A 23,454-nucleotide genomic window follows, 5' to 3' on the forward strand; every position below is an offset into this window, starting at 1 on the left:
CTCGGAACTAAACCCGAAAGGAAAGGAGCTGGACACAGAGAGGACGGGCCTCGCCGCAGGCCGGGCAGCAAGCTCCTGGGAGCCCGCTCGGTGAGCACATTCCCGCCCTTTGTCGTCGTGAGTGAGCGCGGCCAGCGCTTCCCACGACGCGAGACAGGTGCTGGCTCCCGGTGGAGAACACGGGGCGCAGATGGGGGACTTAGTCGTTAGCGAGGCGGGGGCCTTTTCAGGGCGATTAGCCGGGCGCGGGCGTCGGGGCGCGCGCAGCAGCTGCGGGCTGCGCGGGGGGCCTGCGCCGCAGGGAAGGTTCCCGGGCTCCCCGCCGAGAAGGGGTCCCGGAAAGCCGCGGCAGCTTCCGGCCGCTTCCGTGCAGCTCCGCTGGGGGCCGCGTGAGCTGCCTTCCAAGCGGAACCTCGCCCTTCCCGCCTGCTGGGAGAGGCGGCGGCGGCCCGCTTTCGCCGGAGGGCAGGTGTGGTCTGGAACCGGCGCCGAGGTGGAGAAAGGCGCGCGGGACGCGCTTCTGGCAGCACCGGCTCGCGGGGGCGCTGGAGACCTGGAGCTTCCCGAGGGGTCCGCGCGGGGGTCTGCCGCGCCCTCGCTCCGCACCCAGCGCGGTCTCGTTCGGGACTCACCTGACCCGGAGGCCTCGTCCCGGTGGAAGAGCCACACGCGTCTCCCTCGGAACCGGTTAACGGACCTGGGCTGAAGGCCCCGCTCTGTGGAGCCGCACGCGTCCGGCGGGGCCCCTGGGCCAGCGGCCTGGGCCCCTCACCTGCCCGCGGGCGGCGGGGTCTCCGGGCCTTAGAGCCCGCGCCTCCGGCGCCCGCGCTGGGCTCCTTCTCGCATCCTTCTTTTCCTTTGTCTTAAATGTGAGAAGCAGCTTCTGGGGGCAGCGGGTCAACTGGTATCTTTCGGCATTAACTTTTGTTAATTTTGAAAATGAGAAGGATGGCTTGAAGATAATGTTTAAGTTTTTATTTCTGTTCTGCTGTCTTCTACAAAGCAGTTGAAAACGGGATAATCTTTCCAACTCAGTAGAATATGAGGAAAGCGTTAGAAGTGACTTTTATTTGAAGAAAATGATTGGAAGTCAAACAAAACATAGAAAACACTCGAAGAAAATGGGATGAAAACATGACTTGTGACGCTGCTTGGAGATGGGGCATGCGCTTTTCAGGTCCCTTGGCTCCTTGGAAACAGGTAGGACTTGCCAAGAGTGTCTACAGGCCTGACTTACACCAGAAAAGTCCAACCAGGAAGGAAGCTCCTGTGCCTGCTCCACGCGGCAGGTGTAGAGCCCCAGAGCGCTCCAGTTCTCTGATGCTTCATGAAAATGCATGCTTTTTGCTTTTAAAATTGACATCTAAGTCCTGGTGTATACCCATTTAAAGTCACTGCTGATGTTTTTCACGTGTCCAAAGAGCTGAGCTGTGGAGAGAAGCCTGGTGAAAGGAAAGCACCTTATTTTCCTGTTTACTAATTCTTATACATTATTCAGCTGGTTGGAATTCCAGGGGTTGGCGGGCGGGGGTGGGGTGGCTGGGGGAGGGTGGGGCTGGGGGAGGGGGGGCTGGAGGGGTGGGGGGTGGGGGGTTCTGGGAAGCTAGAGCCGCCCTCCTGGGCTGGGGGAGGAGGGGCTGGGGGGCTGCGGGGGGGTGGGGGTGGGGGGGGTGGGGAGTCCTGGGAAGCTAGAGCCGCCCTCCTGGGCTGGTCCAGGCGCCTGTGCAGTTTGCAAACGTTCTCTGAGCCTGGGAACGTGCACCTTTCTGTATAATGCTCTCACTCACTGAAACTTTCTTGAAAACACTCAGGATACAACACAAAAGGCTTCTCCTGGAAAAGGACGGGACAGTTTTAGCATCAGAAATGATGACTGTTAGGGATGGAAACACCTATTATTACATAAAATTCCATGAATTATTGATGGTTCTCAAGAGTAAAATCAAAGGAACCAGTGATCACTTTTGGGAAACACTAGACATACAACTTGTAATTTTGAAAATGGAAAGAAAGAGAATAAAGCATTGACCGGCCTTTCATATAAAAACTGTACCTCAGAGTAACCAAGGAGTTGATAAAGGGAGGTTTCTCTGTGTAGAAATATTTCAGCTAATAAGTGAGTAAATGATAATGTTAACATATCATGACTTTGCTATCCTTAATACATTAATGAGCCTGGGGGGTGATGGGTAACGCCAGTTAGTGAGGGAGACAGAGAGAAAGCGGTGACCAGACCCTAGATACGTCTTGGTCGTGGGGCGCAGTGTCACCAGGGGAACAGTCTCACCAAAAACGTGGATCAGCACCAGGAAGTTGGTGAAGCATCTTGATCTAAGGATCAATTTATAGAAAATACTGGGAACTGACGAAAATACTTTCAAAGTCACACGTCAGGGGTGCAGTCGTCAGCACCAGCTGCTGGGGCTTCTGGAAGACCAATGCGTTGCTCAGTGTCTTCAACACACAGATTGTAAGAGGGAAAAGAAGTCGACAGCATATTTCAAGTTTCAGAATGCATTGTTAATTTCTTCAAAGACTGTGTCTAGGGTTCAGCCACAGACGAGAACTAACTGGGAGCGGACGGCTCATGCATTAGGTGAAGAGAGCGTTTCAGTGTTACGTGTCTGTACGTGCGGACACAGAGGTGAGCTCAGAAACGTGCCCTAGGAACAGCAGCGCGACCGCAGAAAGGAGCACGAAGCTTTCACGGCCGCGTTACTGCTTACAGAGAAGCTGGAAACAGGCTGAAGTCTCCAAGCGGCGAGAAGCGGCCCACCGCCTGCCGATGGAGCCAAGCCCGGCCCTGGGCCCAGCTGGGTCACAGCCTGGACGTCTGACCTCTTCCATGAGCGCCCTCTGGGGTGGGTTTCAGTGGACCATCTTACGAGTCTTTCTCAATTTATCCTCTTTGGGCCCCTTTTTCTTCTTTTGCTGTATTCTGTTTTGGCTCGAGCGGGTGAATTTTCATGATCCAGTCTGTTCCTCTGTTGACTTCTGTCTCTATTATTTATCTGTCAGTGGTTTCCCTCAAAATCACCATTTTTGTCTTTACTTTTTATGGTTTACTCTGACATAGTCTCACCCGTCTCTGTCGTTAGAGGCCTCATGGCAGTGAAGCCGCCCGCAGTCTCTCCTGTCTTGTCTGCGCGTCCCTCCCACTTCAACTTCGTGCGGCCATCTCGGCATGTTCTGCATTTTGTTCCCTTAAATAGTCAACTTGTGAAGAATGAGGCGGAAGAAAGGGAAACCCTGCTCTTATCCACCTTACTCTTTTCTCTTCCCAGTGTGTGTTATTACTTTGGACACCACGCTTCTTTCTGATAAGATCTCTCTTCAGCCTGAAGAACTTCTTCATCATTTCTCAGGGTGCAGATCAGCTGGGAGCACATTTATCAGCTTTAATTCATCTTAAAATGTCGTTATTTATCCTTAATGTTTGAAGATGATTTTGCTAGATGCATTCCGGATTTGACAGACTTTCCATCCAGTGACATTTTCTTCTGTGGCCAGTCATTATTTTTGTGACAGAATATCCTCTGTGAGTTTTATCATTGCTCCCGACATGGAATAAATCTCTGTCTGCATCTGGCTGCTTTTTAATCTTTGGTTTTCAGCAACTTGCTCCAGGGGCCTCGGGTGTCTTTCCTCGTGATTCCCCTGTTCAGGGTTTGCTGTGCTTTCTGGATCTGCAGATTGCTGTTTCAGATAATTTCGGTTATATTCTGCCAATAATTGCTTCACATATATTTTCTGTCCATTCCTAGGCAAAGCAGAAAAAGAAAGATTGTTGTGCCCAAGTCGCGAAATCTCCTAGTGACCACCAGGGAGCCGATATCCGATGCAAAAGCAAGGGAGTTTTTATTACCAAGCTCGAGCTGGGGCTCCCACTGATACCAACTCAGCAGCTATAGAGAGGAGCCCTGAGCTCTGGGTTACATTGCTTATATAGGGTATTATCGCAGGAAAAATTCAAAAAACGGGAGTATCCAGGTCTGATTGGTCACCTTCTGGTGAAGGGTTAGGTGTTGAGTTCGCATTGGTTCTCCTTTTCCGGGCTTCACTCGAATTTCCCGGGCTGGCCAAGGGTTCTGATTGGTTCGCAGGCGGTGGGGTGAGGTCAGGGGATTTCCAAAGGCTCTTTTCCCGGAACCTTACAAAATGGGAGTAGCTTTGATTCTTCAAGATATATCTATTTGAATGCAGAGTTCCAAAGAATAGCAAGGAGAGATAAGAAAGCCTTCCTCAGGGATCAATGCAAAGAAATAGAGGAAAACAATAGAATGGGATAGACTAGAGATCTCTTCAAGAAGAATAGAGATACCAAGGGAACATTTCAGGCAAAGATGGGCACAATAAAGGACAGAAATGGTATGGACCTAACAGAAGCAGAAGATGTTAAGAAGAGGTGGCAAGAATACAGAGAAGAACTGTACAAAAAAGATCTTCACACCCCAGATAACCCCCATGGTGTGATCACTCACCTAGACCAGACATCCAGGAATGTGAAGTCAAGTGGGCCTTAGGAAGCATCACTACAAACAAAGCTAGTGGAGGTGATGGAATTTCAGTTGAGCTATTTCAAATCCTGAAAGATGATGCTGTGAAAGTGCTGCACTCAATATGCCAACAAATTTGGAAAACTCAGCAGTGGCCACAGGACTGGAAAAGGTCAGTGTTCATTCCAATCCCAAAGAAAGGCAATGCCAAAGAATGCTCAAACTACCACACAATTGTACTCATCTCACATGCTAGCAAAGTAATGCTCAAAACTCTCCAAGCCAGGCTCCAACAGTATGTGAACCATGAACTTACAGCTGTTCAACCTGGTTTTAGAAAAGGCAGAGGAACCAGAGATCAAATTGCCAACATCCGCTGGATCATGGAAAAAGCAAGAGAGTTCCAGAAAAACATCTACTTTTGCTTTATTGACTATGCCAAAGTGTTTGACTGTGTGGATCACAAAAATCTGTGGAAAATTCTGAAAGAGATGGGAATACCAGCCCACCTGACCTGCCTCCTGAGAAATCTGTATGCAGGTCAGGAAGCAACAGTGAGAACTGAACATGGAACAACAGACTGGTTCCAAATAGGAAAAGGAGTGCGTCAAGGCTGCATATTGTCACCCTGCTTATTTAACTTATAGGCAGAGTACATCATGAGAAACGCTGGGCTGGAAGAAGCACAAGTTGGAATCAAGATTGCTGGGAGAAATATCAATAACCTCAGATATGCAGATGACACCACCCTTACAGCAGAAAGTGAAAAGTAACTGAAGAGCCTCTTGAAAGTGAAAGAGGAGAGTGAAAAAGCTGGCTCAAAACTCAGCGTTCAGAAAACTTAAGATCATGGCATCTGGTCCCATCACTTCACAGCAAATAGATGGGGGAAAAGTGGAAACAATGACAGACTTTATTTTTGGGACTCCAAAATCACTGCAGGTGGTGACTGTAGCCATGAAATTAAATAACACTTGCTCCTTGGAAGGAAAGCTTTGACCAATCTAGACAGCATGTTAAAAAGCAGAGACATTACTTTATCAACAAAGGTCCATCTAGTAAAAGCTATGATTTTTCCAATAGTCATGTATGGATGTGAGAGTTGGACTGTGAAGAAGGCTGAGAGCCGAAGAATTGATGCTTTTGAACTGTGGTGTTGGAGAAGACTCTTGAGAGTCCCTTGGACTGCAAGGAGATCCAGCCAGTCCATCCTAAAGGAGATCAGTCCTGGGTGTTCACTGGAAGGACTGCTGCTGTACCTGAAACTCCAATACTTTGGCCACCTGATGCAAAGAATCAACTCACTGGAAAAGACCCTGATGCTGTGCAAGATTGAGGGCAGGAGGAGAAGGGGATGACAGAGGATGAGATGGTGTGATGGCATCACCAACACAGTGCCCATGAGTTTGAGCAAGTTCTGGGAGTTAGTGATGGACAGAGAGGCCTGGCGTGCTGCACTCCATAGGGTCGCAAAGAGTCAGACACGACTGAGTGACTGAACTGACCTGAACTGAACTTTTTCACTGATATTTTATCTGGGCCTTAAAGTTCATGGTTCACATCCTATTGAAGCCTGGCTTGGAGAATTTTGAGCATTACTTTACTAGCGTGTGAGATGAGTGCAATTGTGCAGTAGTTTGAGCATTCTTTGGCATTGCCTTTCTTTGGGATTAGAATGAACACTGACCTTTTCCAGTCCTGTGGCCACTGCTGAGTTTTTCAAATTTGCTGGCATTTTGAGTGTAGCACTTTCACAGCATCATCTTTTAGGATTTGAAATAGCTCAAGTGGAATTCCATCACCTCTACTAGCTTTGTTCATAGTGATGGTTCCTAAGGCCCACTTGACTTCACATTCCAGGATGTAGGGCTCTAGGTGAGTGATCACACCATGGGGGTTATCTGGGGTGTGAAGATCTTTTTTGTATAGTTCTTCTCTGTATTCTTGAACCTCTTCTTAATATCTTCCGGTTCCGTTAGGTCCATACCATTTCTGTCCTTTATTGTGCCCATCTTTGCATGAAAATTTCCCTTGGTATCTCTGATTTTCTTGAAGAGATCTCTCATCTTTCCCATTCTGTTATTTTCCTCTATTTCTTTGCATTGATCCCTGAGGAAGGTTTTCTTATCTCTCCTTGATATTCTTTGGAACTCTGCATTCAAATAGGTATATCTTTCCTTTTCTCCTTTGCCTTTTGCTTCTCTTCTTTTCACAGCTATTTGTAAAGCCCACACATTTGATTAACAAAATAGACCCATGTGTGGCCTGGACTACCACTCCATGACCTGGAATAATAAAGGTGCTTTATATGCAGCAACAAATTACATTAAAAATAAGAAACAAAATTATACACTGCACAGTAGTAACTATGTGAATTAAAATGCACAAAGAACAGTCTCACATATTTTTTCACACAGAAGTTGGACTACAAAAACATCCATTAATTGTAAAAGAGTGAGTGCCTACTGGAGGGAGAATAAAGACTGGGAACAGGGAATAAATGGGACAAAATAGAAAATACAGTTTCATAACAGAGGGGCAGCCTGGGCTTCTGGTGATCAGCTTTTGTCGAGCACAAAACACGAGAGAATCAACTCTCTTTTTTAGTATCTTTATAATTAAGTGAGTAAGACTGTGAAGTCATAATTTAAAACTGGTTTTAGATTATAAAGGCAGATGAATTATTATTAACAAACAACATTTTAAATCAAATCTATTAAGCAGAGGCTGTTTTTAATGCTACTGATAGATAAATGTATTGACAAAATAACTAAGTGTTCTATTAGATGATTAAATGGAATCCGAACAGTCATTGCACAGAGATAATAAATCTTCCGTTATTTTTTGACAGACTGGAAATTATCGAGACTCTTTAATTAAAATATCATCAGCTGCGATGGAAAATCCACTAATAGTTTGTGGGTAAAAACGTGAAGTGAGAAGATAACAGTTTCCTCGGTAAAAGGTCAGTGTGTGCCTGCTCAGCCGCTTCAGATGTGCGCGCCTCTCCACAGCTCCATAGGCTGCAGCCCACCAGAGTCCTCTGTCCTCATGGGCTGAGTGGGTTGCCATGCCTTCCTCCAAGAGATCGTCCCAACGTGGGGACTGAACCTGCATCTAGGTGTGTCTCCTGCATTCCAGGCAGACTCTTTATTGCTGAGCCACCACGGAGGCCCATAAAATGGCAAGCTTCAGCCGTAATTGTCACTATTTACATTAAATGAAGCTGGCTTAATACACCAACGAAGTCAGGGATTGTCCGAATACATTTTTCAAATGATGATAAAAGATATTTAAAAGAAACTCACTTCAAATATAAGGGCATATGTAGGATCGAAATAAAAGGCTGGGAATAGATATACTCCACAAATTTTAATTTTAAAAAGTAGGGATTATTATATTTACACAAGATAAACCCTAGAGCAAAACAATTTACCAGGGACCAAGATAGACATTACTTATGGATAAAAAGATTGATCTGTGCAGAAGGCATAGCAATCCTCACTCCTGAAAAAGAAGGTAAATCCATTAAACAGAAGACAGGAAAAGCATGCAGATCACCAGTGAAAGACAACTAGGTTCTTTTAAAACAGTTTAAAAATGATACGCCTCCAGTGAGACTGAAAGACAGGAAACAGAAAAGGTGTGAAATCCCAGCACGAAGGACGAAGGGCGATGCGTCCCTGTAGATGCCACAGATGTTGAAGCACAACAAGATTCGCGCACCCTGTACCCATGAGCCTGACAACACAAAGTGCCGTTTCCAAAGAAAACACACTCAGTGTGAGGAGGATAATCGGAACAGTCATGCAAGACCCAGAAAGACCATGTTCTGGAATAGGCCAACTGGCATTATTCAGTTGGTGAAGCAGGAAGAAAAATGAATTACGACTTCTGAGCAGACCCGAAGGGTCAGTGAGATGCCACCGCGTGGACCAGCACGCACAGCAGGCACAGACGCACAGCTTTGCTGTAAAACCAGACTGGAAAGGGCTTTTCTGACAAAATGTGCTGTTCCGTTCACTGTCGCAAGGGAAGGGTTTTCTGTGTGAGGAGTGCAGCCCCCACGTAAACTCCCGCCGAGGCGTTGGCGCCCCGGGGCGAGGAGATGGAGTGAAGGGGGCTGGCCTCCACGGTGCCCGGGGCCACAAGGCACGGTGTTCGCGCCCACAAGGCGCTAGCCTCAACCTTTGGGGAGTAACCCAGCAGAAGCCAAGCAACCTAGAATTCCGTGCATTCCGGCACTTTCCAGGATGACCACGGAAGCTTTTTCCAGAGACGTTTGCACCTGAAGACTGAGTGGATATATAAACACAAGCTGATATGGTTCAACTTTGCAGACTCTTTGTCGTCAGCTGCGACCTGAGGCGTCCTCAGGCTCCAGCATCTCTTTTTCCGAAGTGCGTGTGGCATCTGTGTTTGTAGAGTCCGTCACACCTGGATGCGCTGATTGCTCCCCCAACTCAGTGGTTTCTTGCCTGAGCATCCGTTATAATTTAAAAAAAATGTTTTAGAATTGTTTGAACACCTGGAATGTGGGATTTTAATTTGCAAATGGAGAATTAGGTGCTTCATCATCTGTCCCACGAAATCACATTGATTTCTCTCTTTGAAAAGATTTTGTTTACTGAACCCTTAGCTGTATTTTTTAAGCAGCTGTTGTTAATATTTTTAAAGGGCATTTATAAATATTTATCAAGGAACTTAATTTGAGCAGCCAACCCTCCTCCCTGTGTGAACACTAAGCTTGAAGAACGTCACAGAAAACATTTTTCTTTCATCTAATTATGTCATTTCAGCTGGATTTTAACTCAGCTGGTTGTGTTGATGCCGGGTGGAGGCAGACTGAGTATGTGGAAACAGCTAAATTTGCACTTGATGCCCTCTGCCGATGCTCTGCTTTGACCGCTTGCTCGTATTATTCCCCACAAACAGAGGGTCTTGGTCAAGTGGGTCGCACACTGCCCTCCAAGGTCAGGCGCAGCTGAACCGGACAGATGGCGAGACCCCACTTCTAGACCGGGTGCTCGACCACGAGGTGGGGCCTCGGAAGGGCCAGGCAGCAGGCTGCGCAGGAACAAGTATCTTTCAGAGGAACAGACATTGGAAAGTCCATCCCCGAATGAGCTTACGCCCAATAAAAAACTGACTGTTGGTCAGCGAGTCTGCTGTCGGACCTCCGGCCATAACGCGCTCCGACAGCACGCCCGGCCGCCGCTCCCCTCCGCTCATCCGGCTGAGGGCGACTCGGGGCGGGGGCGGGGGCGGGGCTCTCCCGGTGGGGGGGCTGGAGCTTGGGGGGCGGGGCTTTCTCGGAGGTGGGGGTGGGGGCGGGGGCGAGGGCGGGGCTTTCCCGGCGGGGGCGGGGATAGGGGCGGGGCGGGGCTCTGCGGGAGGGGCCTTTCGGGGGGCGGGGCCTTCCTGGAGTGGGGGGGGGGATCGGGGGTGGGGGCTTTCCCGGAGTTGGGGGAGCTGGGGCTTTCCTGGGGTGGGGGGTCTCGGGCTGCCAAAGCGTCTTCGACAGCGAAGCTAGGACGTCAGTGATGCAGACTGTCGCAAGGCTCCGGGACTACACAACATTTTAGCTGAATCTTAATACTGTTTGGTGTCGTGGTGAGCAGAGGCCTTTAGAGCACGTGCTGCGAACACGCCAGCCCAGGCCCTCGACCATCCCAGGGAGACCCCGCCTTCCCGCCACAGCCCCCCACGGCCCCCGTGCCTGCCCACCTCCCAGCCTGCCCTTCCGTTTCCCCCAGGTGCCACCTGCTGGCTCAGGTCTCTGCCCACCACCCACCCAGGGCTGAACCAAGACGCCTGCAGACACTGGGAGGATTTAGGGGCTCTGCAGAAATTCTACTTAATATTGCCTATTTTTTTCTCAAAGTAAATAACCATGAAAGAGGAAGAAAATAGAATGGATGTACAAACTGAACTGCAGGGAATCACGAAGTTTCTGGAGAGAACAGTAGAAAGCACTGTAGTTCACCGGCGGCTTGTCTCACTGTTGACTATGCCAGCCAGAGTTTCAGAAAAGGGCACCTGATGGGAATACAGAGATGTTTGCCAGGGACTTGCTCAGACTGCAGCCAGGATTCAAGGGGCGCCGGTGCTGTGCTCCGCTGGCCCGAGCGCTGGATGGGGACTTACGAAGGCAGAGCTGCCAGGCGACCGCTAAGGGAGCCGGGAGCCGCTCACCAAGCACCTCAGCTGGAGCTGCAGGAGGCCAGGGCGCTGGCTGCGCAGGGACTGGGGCCTGAGTGAGACCAGAGCAGAGCTGGAGGCCGTATGCAGCCGCTGGCAGACGTGGTTTGGAAAACTGCGGGTGCCTTGAGTTTGGAACAATCCTTATCTAGAGTTACAGTAATATACTACGCACTTTTTCAAAGCCACAACCTGGAAATACTTCAATTCTCTTTTCTCCCCACAATGTGATGAGCTTACATGTACTTACGAGAAAGTGATTTTATTTCAGTCTTCTATTTCTATTGTGAGGGTTTATGTAGCCCTTACAGTATTTTTCAGACTGCAATCCTGAAGGTTTGAGTGAATTAATTAAAAAAAATTAAGCCCCCAAGCGTTCAGAAAGTTCAGTTTCAACTCTCACCTGTTTGTCCACTAATATAATTTTAGTCTTTTAAATAATGGCATCCTTTTGCGGGGGGCTTCACCCCCCAAACATTTGAATTTTCCCAGTAAACCTGCCTCGGGGTGGACAGTGTTTGGCTCCTGGCGGCATCCACAGCTGACTCTCATCATGCGTGGTCTTTCCCATCAGTAATTTTCCCAACATGAAAAATATTCGATTATAGAAAAGTTAAGTTTGTTAGCTATAAACTGGAATGTAATTGACAGCAAGATACAATAGATACAAGCACAAACACCTCCTCCCTCTAAACCTCCAAAACTGTCTGTTTTTTACTATTTCTGTCTCTTACCAGAGAAAGCAGCATCGCAAATGTTCCTCAAGGTGACTGTTTCCTCCAGGGAGCATCGCTGATGCTCCACGCGTCGCTGCACAAGCCCGTGGTGCCAGCCTGCGACTCCACCTTCCCTCTTTAAATTCAGGAGTGCCTTGGGTTTCTTTTGATAATTGTGCCACCATTATTTAATTTTTATGTCCTTTAAATGGTAGACAAAGCTTTCAAAAGTACTTTATTACATTTTTGCCTTTTCATTCTAAATATTTATTTCACCAGATTGGATTTGGGGGAAGTGGAGAGTTAGATGCTTATTGGAGAATTTTCAGTGTCTCATCATTTTCTGAAGTTCACGCTTTCAGAGTTTGTAAGGGGTGTCATTGCAGGGAGGGGCCACAGCCACCCTCCTGGGCCTCTCCTCGGCCACGACGATCCAGGGGCCCCTGGGTGTCCTGTTCCTTGGGTTCACCTCCGTCTCAAAGCCACAGGGCTCCTTGTCCCTGGAGATGGTGATTACAGCAGAGACGCTGTCCTGGGACCAGGTAGCCGTCCCCACAGCTTGGCCAAGTCCTGAACTGGAGGTGAAAGCAGACTCCCGGCGCTGCGTTTGGTCCCTGGGTGGTCCTCCAGGCCCACAGAGGCCCGCAGGCTGGCGGGGCAGTCCTGCTTCCTGTGAACGTGGAGCGCCAGGGAGTCCAGGGGGCACTTGTGTCTCCCTCTTCACTGGCCTTTTACCAACATCTGGTGTTTTCTCCCACTGAGAACAGAGGCCACAAAGCACAGAACTCAACCCTGCCTGTGAATTTGTCACCCAGAGAGATCACGAGTTTTTAAATGTGCGGTTTTTGATATCTTGATTTACCCCCCAATTAATCATGCTGCAGTCAGACTTGCTCCTCCTAATCTTCCTTTTCTTCGCTGCTCCCGACACGGCTTCCTCTGAGGCCTGCAGGAAGGACATGGACCTGGCAAGTCTGATGCCTTAAATTACAGCAGCCCTTGCCTGTCCTTGACAGTTTTAATTAGCAGAGGGTTTCCTACAAAATAGCTTATTCCTCATAGAAAAGCTTTGATGCAAAATTTATTTTTAATTGAGTAGGTAAAAATTGTAACTTAGATTTAAATTTTTATTTTGATTTGTTTTCAAAGTATGTCAAATTTGACACCTTGTTAAGAATCGAATCTCTTTTCTAAGATTTCAGAAGCTTGTAATAAATTTAAAGAAACCAAATACACTGTAAGAGAATCTAGGGGCCTTTTATGTTCCAAGTGATGCTATAAATAGCTCCCCTCAACCCTCACAACCCCCAGACACACACACCTAAGTATCAGTAACTAACTTGGCACCCTGCAAGCCCTGCTTGATCCACAGACTCAGGAAACTTCAGAGGGAAACTTGCACACTGACGAAGCGGTGACCGTAAGAGCTCTCTGCCGCAGCTGAACTGTGCCAGCTGTAACCAGGTGCTGGAGGGAGCCAGCGTGGGCACCCCCGGGTGGCACACGTTCATGTCCGAAGCCGAAAGGAACGGGGACCAGACATCTGGCAAGGCTGTTCTGGTCCAGGAGGTGCCTTCCTCCTGCAGCAGGAAGTCAGAGTCCTCCGTACGGCTGCAGTCAGTGCGCAGTGACACACTCCTGTGTTTGCTGTGATTTTATGAACTTACGCTCGCACCGCCTGGATGAGGCAGTGACACGCATATTACACTAAATTAACACCTGCCAGGCTGTCCCCACACTCACGGTCACACCTTCTCAGGGTGGAAAGCGTGGGTCTCAGGTGCTGGGTGGGAGAGAAATCACCACGGGCGATGCTGTCGTCATGGCGACACCAGAGCATCTGCAGCTCTCAGCAGAGTCAGGCCCCTTGCAGGTTCAGCTCCTGGAATTAACCTTGGAGAAGGAAACGCAACCCACTGCAGTGTTCTTGCCTGGAGAATCCCATGGACAGAGGAGCCTGGTGGGCTACAGCCCATGAGGTCACAAGAGTCAGACACGACTTAGCGACTAAATCACAACCACCAACTTTTCCTTCAGGGCTTGTTTGTCAGAAAGGCATCATTAAAAAACACACACTCCCTCTGTTTCTGGTGAAGGGTAGCTGGTTATTCAGGAAGCACTGCCACCGAGTTTATGGTGTTTAGTGACAAGTTGAGGGGTTTTCCAAAGGAGCAGCTCAGCCATGACGCGTTTGTGAAGAACATCAACCAGACACGGTGCCCACTGAGGGGATGAGACTCAGGAAAGACGAACTGTCATCAACCAGACACGGTGCCCACTGCCGGGACGAGACTCAGGAAAGAGGCACCATCAACCAGACATGGTGCCCACTGCAGGGACGAGACTCAGGGAAAGGGCACAGTCATCAACCATACATGGTGCCCTGTTGGGAGCCAGCATGAGGAACTCTGCCCATGGCAAAGGCCATGAGGAAGGAAGCTTGGCATACGCAAAGGCATGATCAAGCCTCAGGAAACCCCCTGTTCCCGAGCATCTACCCCAAAACCAGAGTACTTTACGGGGAGCTCTCCCCCATAACCATTTCTCTCAGAGAAGGAGTTAACTTGCAGTTCCAGTTAATAAAAATTCCTGGGCATGATAAGAATGTTTCAACTTACGAACTCTGGAGGGTCTCTGGCCTGCCTGGTCAGGCTCCTCCGGCCGCATGTGATTGTTTACAGCCTCCCAACTGTGAGAGGCACGGGATGTTTTAAAACTTTCTAAATGCAGACTCTTTTGAGACGTTAGAAGATCATTAGTATAGTATTAGTAGGTTGATTAGGAATTACATTGGTGAAGGGTTTTTTCATTTGTCCTGCCAATAATTACTGCTAATTCCCTGCCCTGGGTGTGACAAGGATGTCTCAGGTCAAACCTCTCTGCTGACAGACTAGCTCATGTGACAGCCTCTCAGCCATAAACAGCACAGAGAGCTTGGAGTATTAGCATAGGGCTTTTTTCATCGATGAGTCAATGATTGCCATCAGGCCTCCATATCCTTAGGCACCTGGGAATATATTAATCAATGTATTTGGAATATAGAAAAGGAAACATAGTAGTTTTTGATGTTGGCAATACTAGACTTTTTGAGTTAATGAATCTTCTCTTTTGTTATAGATAACTGTACTTTGTTATAAATCACTATAAATCACTGTGTCCTTGCTATGCAAAAATGTAACTTTATCACTATCTTCAAACAAAATAGATCTTAAGGGGAACATTGGTGAAGGGTTTACATTTATTTGCTGCTAAAACTTCATATTCCTGCCCTTATAATGAATATAACTAGCATATAGGAAAAATAAGTATGAACCTTTAAGATTAATCATGTTAAACCCTAGGTTAAGTAAATTCCTTTCTTGATTGTAACTCACTACACCCTCACCCTATAGGAATGCAACTTTATTTGGAGGGTGGCGCCTGATTTAAGAAAAAATCACTCCTGGAAAAATAAGTTTTCTGGTTAACTGACCGGTATCAAAAAGGGCCATAAAATGTCAGCAAACCTCGTGGCCAAAAGATGATGAAACTCATAAGACCTTTGTATAATTTTATATGAAGCACCTGATTGTGACAAGGGTCAGGTCTGCTGACCCCGCATGACTCTGTATTCATCCCTATGTATAACAAAAAGGTATACAAACAAACCCGAAAAATAAGGAAATCGGATCAGTTTCTGGAAAGACTGATTCCCCCGTGTCGTCTTTTTCTCGCTCCCCATTTTCCTGGCTGAATTCAGCCTCTTTTCCTACTACACTATCTGTTCCTGATCTCCCTCTATATCTATAATTAAATAAGTTTTTTCCAGGACGCCGACTCCATCCCCACCTTCGAATTCCCCGGATCCACCGGGGCTGGACCCCGACAGTGCCCACTGCAGGGACGAGACTCAGGAAAGGGGCACAGTCGTCAACCAGACACGGTGCCCACTGCAGGGACGAGACTCAGGAAAGGGGCACAGTCGTCAACCAGACACGGTGCCCACTGCAGGGACGAGACTCAGGAAAGGGGCACAGTCGTCAACCAGACACGGTGCCCACTGCAGGGACGAGACTCAGGAAAGGGGCACAGTCGTCAACCAGACACGGTGCCCACTCCTGTGACAAACACACGCTAAGGCACCGTGCAGAGAGCTGTGAAGCCCCGTCTTCTCTCTGAAAGAGCCTGGCCCTCCAGAGGGGCTCGGAAGTGGGGTCACACTCTGGCAGTCTCAGTCTGACTTGGTGGCCAGAGTTCTCTGTGGCCCGAGGGACTCTGGGCCCAACTGGCTCTGATGGTGGAGGGGGCTGGGGGGCGTCTCTAAGGAAGGGGCCAGCCCTGACGCACCCTCACCCCCTTCTGCCCGCCCCCGACACAGGCACCCACAGCCCTGGGCTCTCACGATGCCCAGGCCCCTCACCGCGCCTCACACGGGCTCTCGGCCACCTTCCTTTTCTGCTTTCTTGCCTGAGATGGGATTAAAAGCTAAGTTAAAATTACCCTAAAGAAAGAGAAATACAATGAGGTTTACATGGTCAATTGGTGGCAAAGTGATTTCCCTTTATTTTTATTTCTATATTTATTAGTGATTTTTCATTTCAGATTGGTGAGTCAATGTATATAATTCTCAGGAACTTATGCACAGATGTAAAATATGACACAATGCTTAAGCCATATTAGCTGGTCTGCAATATTTTTGTGTCCAGAAGTACATTTTTGCAATACTTACATTGTAATGTAAAGTGTGGCTATTCATTGTTAAACCCCGGATTGGTGCTTCAGAAACACCAACGAAGCTTGAACTTGCTATGGAGCGTGGTCACTTTCCTCCCAGTCCTGATATATTTGCAGCTCCTCAAGTTAGCCCAACTCTCGCTGTGACCTCTTCTTTACCAGAACGGCCCAGAGATGGTTTTCAAAAGTCAGCCTTTCAATTAGCCGCTTCTCGTGGAGGTGCACTGTCGGAAGCTTCACAAGCCTTCTTAGACCAGAGCTCTGAAAGCAACCACGTCTTTTTCCAGTTTCTGATACATTCGATTAGGACAATGATAATGGAGTCTAACAGCCAGGGCTCCTACAAGAAGCGATTATTTCTAGCCTTGAAAGGGTGATTTTGCCTAAAACTGATGAAAAACATGGAATCATTTCCATCTCTGAAGTAGTAATAGAGCGATTATAGGGTTGCGGTGTTTTTTTGTTGTTGTTTTTTTTTTTTTTTGGCTACCTAGGTGACTATCAGTAACACATTTTTTAAAAACTGTCACAGAGAACAGCTGAGAAGGAAACACATCATTGTTAAACTGATCAATATCACATACAGGTTATAGACTAATTACTGCACAGCTAGTGAAGCAGTCAGCTTTGCTGACTTTACTTGGCTAAATCTTTCTATTTAAGTTGTCATAACCTTAGAGCATTGCTCTTGGCGTGACTGGGGGAGCTTGTCAGCACAGACGATGCGCTGCCCAAAGCTCATCGGAACGTTCCCTTAAGACCTGCCTTTGGTGCGTCAGCTGGAAAAACAAATTTTACTGAACTGAGAAACAAAGATTTGGGGTCAGTCTGGTTAGAGCGAGTTCTGTGAGGCCCTCAGTCCAGGGATGTGTCTCTGCGGGAGGAGGGCTCCCTGGGTCATCCCTCCACCATCTACTTGCTCCCTCCTTAGCCCAGAAGGTGCTGAGCGCCTGTGCATCCAGGCATGAGGCGACCCTGGGACCAGACTGGTCAGTGAGTGCAGCAGGCAGACCCGTCTGTATTCCAGACATGGACTGAAGATGTGTGGGGGGTGAGCATGGAAGACTGTGTTGGGGCAGGTGGCACCTGGGCAGGGCTGAAGGGCAGGACGTCAGCCCAGCTTGGAAGAGGGGCAGAGGCCCTCGGGCAGGAGCTAGTCATTAATAGAAGCGTCCAGAGCTCATTTATTTTGGAGCTAAACTCATAGATTCCATGTCTTCATAAGCTAATGTAGGTGCAAATTCATATTTTAAAGTTTTCATTGTTAAAAACTATATTTTAGAAATGGATTGTTATCCTTTAATTTATAGTCTTAGGCAATGTAAGTAGATTGCATGAAGCGGTATAATACAAGATGCTCCACTTTTATAAATAATGGAAGTGTGTGAGTTATCATAACAACTTTTTTGAACTAGAATCATCTAAAGTTCAATATTACAGCTCATTAACCTGCGAGATTATTTCTGGGCATATTTTTCTATAATTGCAAAATCATTACTGATAGTATTTTCTTATCTCTTATTGAATTTTACTTTACATGTTTATTAATAAGAAAATAAGACAGAATAACTGAAAAATCAATTTCTTATTTTAAAAAGTAGCTAATATTTATTAATGTGTTGGCTTAAGAGTATTTACACTAATTTCTAAGTTCCTAAGAACTGAGAATGCTAAGAAGATTAAAGATACTAGATGCACCTTGATTTTTTTGGCGACACCAAGAGGCAGCTACACAGTGGGAGTGAGAAATAGACTTAAGAGGCCTAGATCTGACAGATAGAGTGCCTGTGGAATGAGATTCGTGACATTGTACAGGAGACAGGGATCAAGACCATCCCCATGGAAAAGAAATGCAAAATAGCAAAATGGCTGTCTGGGGAGGCCTTAAAGTAGCTGTGAAAAGAAGAGAGGCAAAAAGCCAAGGAGAAAAGGAAAGATATAAGCATCTGAATGCAGAGTTCCAAAGAATAGCAAGAAGAGATAAGAAAGCCTTCTTCATCAATCAATGCAAAGAAATAGAGGAAAACAATAGAATGGAAAAGACTAGAGATCTCTTTAAGAAAATTAGAGATACCAAGGGAACATTTCATGCAAAGATGAGCTCGATAAAGGACAGAAATGGTATGGACCTAACAGAAGCAGAACATATTAAGAAGACGTGGCAAGAATACACAGAACTGTACAAAAAAGATCTTCACGACCCACATAATCATGATGATGTGATCACTAATCTAGAGCCAGACATCTTGGAAAGTGAAGTCAAGTGGGCCTTAGAAAGCATCACTACGAACAAAGCTAGTGGAGGTGATGGAATTCCAGTTGAGCTGTTTCAAATCCTGAAAGAGGATGCTGTGAAAGTGCTGCACTCAATATGCCAACAAATTTGGAAAACTCAGCAGTGGCCACAGGACTGGAAAAGTTCAGTTTTCATTCCAATCCCAAAGAAAAGCAATGCCAAAGAATGCTCAAACTACCACACAATTGCACTCTTCTCACATGCTAGTAAAGTAATGCTCAAAATTCTCCAAGCCAGGCTTCAGCAATACGTGAACGTGAACTCCCTGATGTTCCAGCTCGTTTTAGAAAAGGCAGAGGAACCAGAGATCAAATTGCCAACATCCGCTGGATCATGGAAAAAGCAAGAGAGTTCCAGAAAAAACATCTATTTCTGCTTTATTGACTATGCCAAAGCCTTTGACTGTGTGGATCACAATAAACTGTGGAAAATTATTCAAGAGATGGGAATACCTAACCACCTAACCTGCTTTTTGAGAAATCTGTATGCAGGTCAGGAAGCAACAGTTAGAACTGGACATGGAACAACAGACTGGTTCCAAATAGGAAGAGGAGGACATCAAGGCTGTATATTGTCACCCTGCTTATTTAACTTCTATGCAGAGTACATCATGAGAAACGCTGGACTGGAAGAAACACAAGCTGGAATCAAGATTGCCGGGAGAAATATCAATAACCTCAGATATGCAGATGACACCACCCTTATGGCAGAAAGTGAAAAGGAGCTAAAAAGCCTCTTGATGAAAGTGAAAGAGGAGAGCGAAAAAGTTGGCTTAAAGCTCAACATTCAGAAAACGAAGATCATGGCATCTGGTCCCATCACTTCATGGGAAATAGATGGGGAAACAGTGTCAGACTTTATTTTGGGGGGCTCCAAAATCACTGCAGATGGTGGCTGCAGCCATGAAATTAAAAGACGCTTACTCCTTGGAAGAAAAGTTATGAGCAACCTAGATAGCATATTCAAAAGCAAAGACATCACTTTGCTGACTAAGATCCGTCTAGTCAAGGCTATGGTTTTTCCTGTTGTCATGTATGGATGTGAGAGTTGGACAGTGAAGAACACCGAGCGCTGAAGAATTGATGCTTTTGAACTGTGGTGTTGGAGAAGACTCTTGAGAGTCCCTTGGACTGCAAGGAGATCCACCCAGTCCATCCTAAAGGAGATCAGCCCTGGGATTTCTTTGGAAGGAATGATGCTAAAGCTGAAGCTCCAGTACTTTGGCCACCTCATGCAAAGAGTTGATTCATTGGAAAAGACTCTGATGCTGGGAGGGATTGGGGGCAGGAGGATAAGGGGACGACCGAGGATGAGATGGCTGGATGGCATCACTGACTCGATGGACGTGAGTCTGGGTGAACTCCGGGAGATGGTGATGGGCAGGGAGGCCTGGGGTGCTGCGATTCATGGGGTCGCAAAGAGTCGGACACAACTGAGCGACTGAACTGAACTGAAGAGGCAGGTGGGATCTTAGTTCCCAGACCAGAGTTCTACATGAGCTCTACAGTGGAGGCATCAGGTCTTAACCACAGGCTGCCAGGGAAGTCCCTAGATGAGCTTTAGAAATGACCCCCTCACCCCTCCCGAGGATGCCCTTGCTGTGGGGCTTGTCCCCCAAACCTGCTCATCCTCTCATAAAGGAAGAGAGCAAGACACGGTGCCACAGTTCCCCAGTCTCAGCCTCCCAGGAAGCGGCCAGGTTCCCAGCTGGTTCTCGTGGTGTGGACGTGTGGGGAGCCCTGAGCTGGTCCCACAACAGTGAGGACCAGGCTCCAGAGCCTCAGGCATGAGGGAGCCGCTCACACCAGGAGCTCACAAGGGCACCCCCGCCAGTGGGGCCAAGATGGGACTCCCCTGCCCTCATGCACCGCCGCCTGTGCTTGCGGTCCTTGCTGACCACCATGCGCTCACACGGCCCTTCATGCACACACGCCTCTGCCTTGAGCTACTTTGTCGAGAAGGCAATGGAATCCGGTCTGAGCCTCTCTGTTCTGCCCACCCACCAACCCAACTCCCCTGGAATCAGGCCAAGCAGGGATGCTCCGTGTTGAGCGCGTCCCGGCCAAGCAATCTTTTTCCAAGGAGGTGCTCATGAGTTAGCAATTTATGCACACTGCCTGTAGGTCTCGATTAAAATTCTGTCACTGTAACATGTCATGCTAAAACTACAGGAGCGGCTCAGAAAGCATGTGGTGCTGAAGTTAATGAAGCGAGGCTCTTTGACGGCCTCTGCCACTTTCTCAGCCATCAGCTTACCCGTCCTTGTTCAGCCGTGAGCCTGGGTGAGAGCACAGGAAAGCAAAGCACAGGGGAAGGAGGAGGAGGAGGAAGGGGGCTAAGTGATCGCAGGGGCAGGGCGAGGAGCCACTCCAGGGAGGAGAGGCTTGGGGGCACTGGAGCCTCGGGGCGGGGGACACCGCCACACGTGCAGGGTCACGAGTCCCGAGTCAGAGCCACTCAGACCCGACCAAGCGATGCGGTTCCAGACTCCACTGCACCCCGGCTCTCCCTTTGTCTCCCACCCCAAAGTGCGTGTGTATGTGTGTGCGTGACAGAGAGGGAGAGGCTCCCACGAGGTGGCGGTCACTGAGTGATCCCTGGGTGCTGGGTCCCGGCCAAAGCACTCTCCATGCAGCCCCGAAATCCTCACAAACCCCGACTTCCGTCCCCTCGGCCCCCACCAAAGGCGCGAGGGTTCCAAAGACGCGTGTTCTGCGCATCATGAAGCTCTCCGCTCGCTTCTCTGGGATGCAGTCACAGCCACCAGGGCTTGGTTGTGATCCTAACTGTCCCGCCGGCGTGGAGTTTTCCTGGGCCTTTGAGTAAAACTGTCCGCTCCTTAGGAAGTCAATTTCCCCATCACACCTGACAAGGGGCTTCACACCGAAGCTGGAGCAGAATTAGGAGAAGCTGTGTGTCAGAGGACCTTAAAGGTTGGAAAGAAATGCCCTGTGAACTCATGGACGATGAACAACCTACACGCAGTTCATGTGCAGACCGACGCAGCAGCCAGAGGCAGGCGCAGCCCAAACGCCCACTGTCTGATGGGAGGATGGCAAGTGTGGCAGGGTGCCGGTCGGCGATGGCAGAGGGTGACTCTTGTGCCAACACATTGCTGCGGCCTCGTTAGTGACCAGCCAGCAGCAGAAGACGGCGCATTGTATAATTCCCCGTGAGGGTGGAGACCAGACCCGTCCAGAGAGACAGCAGGTCAGTTACACGCAGAATGAACAACAAAGGCAATAAAACACACAACTGATAGAGACAGAAGCAGAAGCCTGTGAAACTGAGAGCAAGCAGACTCGGTATCGCAAAGAATCCTCACAGGCAGACAACTCTGAGGCGGCCAACAAGCGGAGGGGGTGCAGGGCGGCAGGCAGGGCGAGGAACAAGGCGGGGAGACACTGAGGATGTAAAGGTTCCCCGAAGCGGGGATGTGGACACAGAGGGGATAGCAGTTTCCATGCCCAAGCGTGCATCACATTTGCTTGGAGAGTTTGTTAAAACAGATCGCTGGACCCACCCAGCGGTCCTAATCCTATAGGTTTGGTTCAGCTTAAGACTCTGCGTTTCTGACTAGTTTGTGGGCAGTGCTGAGTACCCTCCATGAGAACCATTGTGGTAGCAAGGAAAAAAATCAACAATAGTGACAGCAATTAACACACTCTTAGCGACAGTTTGAATGATTTCATGCAACTCATTTTCAAAATGTATGTAGTTATATGCATGAGGGCGTGCTCAGCTGCTTGGTCATGTCTGACTCTTTGCAACTCCGTGGACTGTAACTCACCAGGTGCCTCTGTCCAGGGAATTTTCAAGGCAGGAATAATAGCGTGGGTTGCCATTTCCCCCTCCAGGGATCTTCCTGACCCTGGGAACAAATCAGCAGCTCCTGCCTTGGGAGGCAAATTCTTTACCACTGCACCACCTGGGAATCCTGTATACCTGTATATAATTTCATTAATAAGAAGGAAAAAACACTTAAGTCTAAGTGCTGCTTCAAAATAGCTCCTCCAGCTAGCCATCCAAACTTCTCCTCACCTTGAAAAAAATGGATGAGCTTTATTTAGAGTTACAGTGTATAGGACCCAAACTTTAAGGAGTTAATAATCTGTTTCTCAAACAAAAAAACAGCTCCAGAAAACAAGAACACATAAAATGAGGCAAATAATTTTGTAAGTCTAGCAAAACTCTGACATCAAATAAAGCTTTGCTAAAGAAGATAATCATTAAACGACTATTTAAAAATCTAAACGCAAAAATTATTTTAAACAAGAAAACCAGCATACCCATTTACCTAGCAATGGTGCATACAGCATGACCGAGCTGAGTTCATCCCAAAGAAGGCCAGCATGATTAGATGTTAGAGAACTGCAGAGGAAGGTAAACTTCCAAACTCATTCTATGAGGCCACCGTCACCCTAACACCAAAACCTGACAAAGATGCCACAAAAAAAAAAAAGAAAAGAAAGAAAACTACAGGCCAATATCACTGATGAACATAGACGCAAAAATCCTTAACAAAATTCTAGCAATCAGAATCCAACAACACATTAAAAAGATCACACATCATGACCAAGTGGGCTTTATCCCAGGGATGCAAGGATTCTTTAATATCTGCAAATCAATGTAATACACCACATTAAATCAAATTGAAAAATAAAAGCCATATGATTATCTTAATAGATGCAGAGAAAGCCTTTGACAAAATTCAACATCCATTTATGATAAAAATTCTCCAGAAAGCAGGAATAGAAGGAACATACCTCAACATAATAAAAGCTATATATGTCAAACCCACAGCACACATTATCCTCAATGGTGAAAAATTGAAAGCATTTCCCCTAAAGTCAGGAACAAGACAAGGGTGCCCACACTCACCGCTACTATTCAACATAGTTCTGGAAGTTTTGGCCACAGCAATCAGAGCAGAAAAAGAAATAAAAGGAATCCACATTGGAAAAGAAGAAGTAAAACTCTCACTGTTTGCAGATGACATGATCCTCTACATAGAAAACCCGAAAGACTCCAC

The 23,454-nt window shown here is 47.7% G+C and overlaps 1 long non-coding RNA gene across 1 annotated transcript; it reads left to right on the forward strand.

Annotated features, from left to right (window-relative positions):
* Positions 1-762: 762 nt before the first annotated feature.
* LOC132659273 (uncharacterized) lies at positions 763-15,096 on the forward strand. Its single transcript, XR_009599493.1, has 2 exons — positions 763-1,200; positions 7,348-15,096. It is a non-coding gene; the product is annotated as an uncharacterized LOC132659273 (long non-coding RNA).
* Positions 15,097-23,454: the final 8,358 nt, after the last annotated feature.

This window comes from Ovis aries, chromosome 2 (assembly GCF_016772045.2).
Source record: "Ovis aries strain OAR_USU_Benz2616 breed Rambouillet chromosome 2, ARS-UI_Ramb_v3.0, whole genome shotgun sequence".
NCBI classification, from domain to species: Eukaryota; Metazoa; Chordata; class Mammalia; order Artiodactyla; family Bovidae; genus Ovis; species Ovis aries.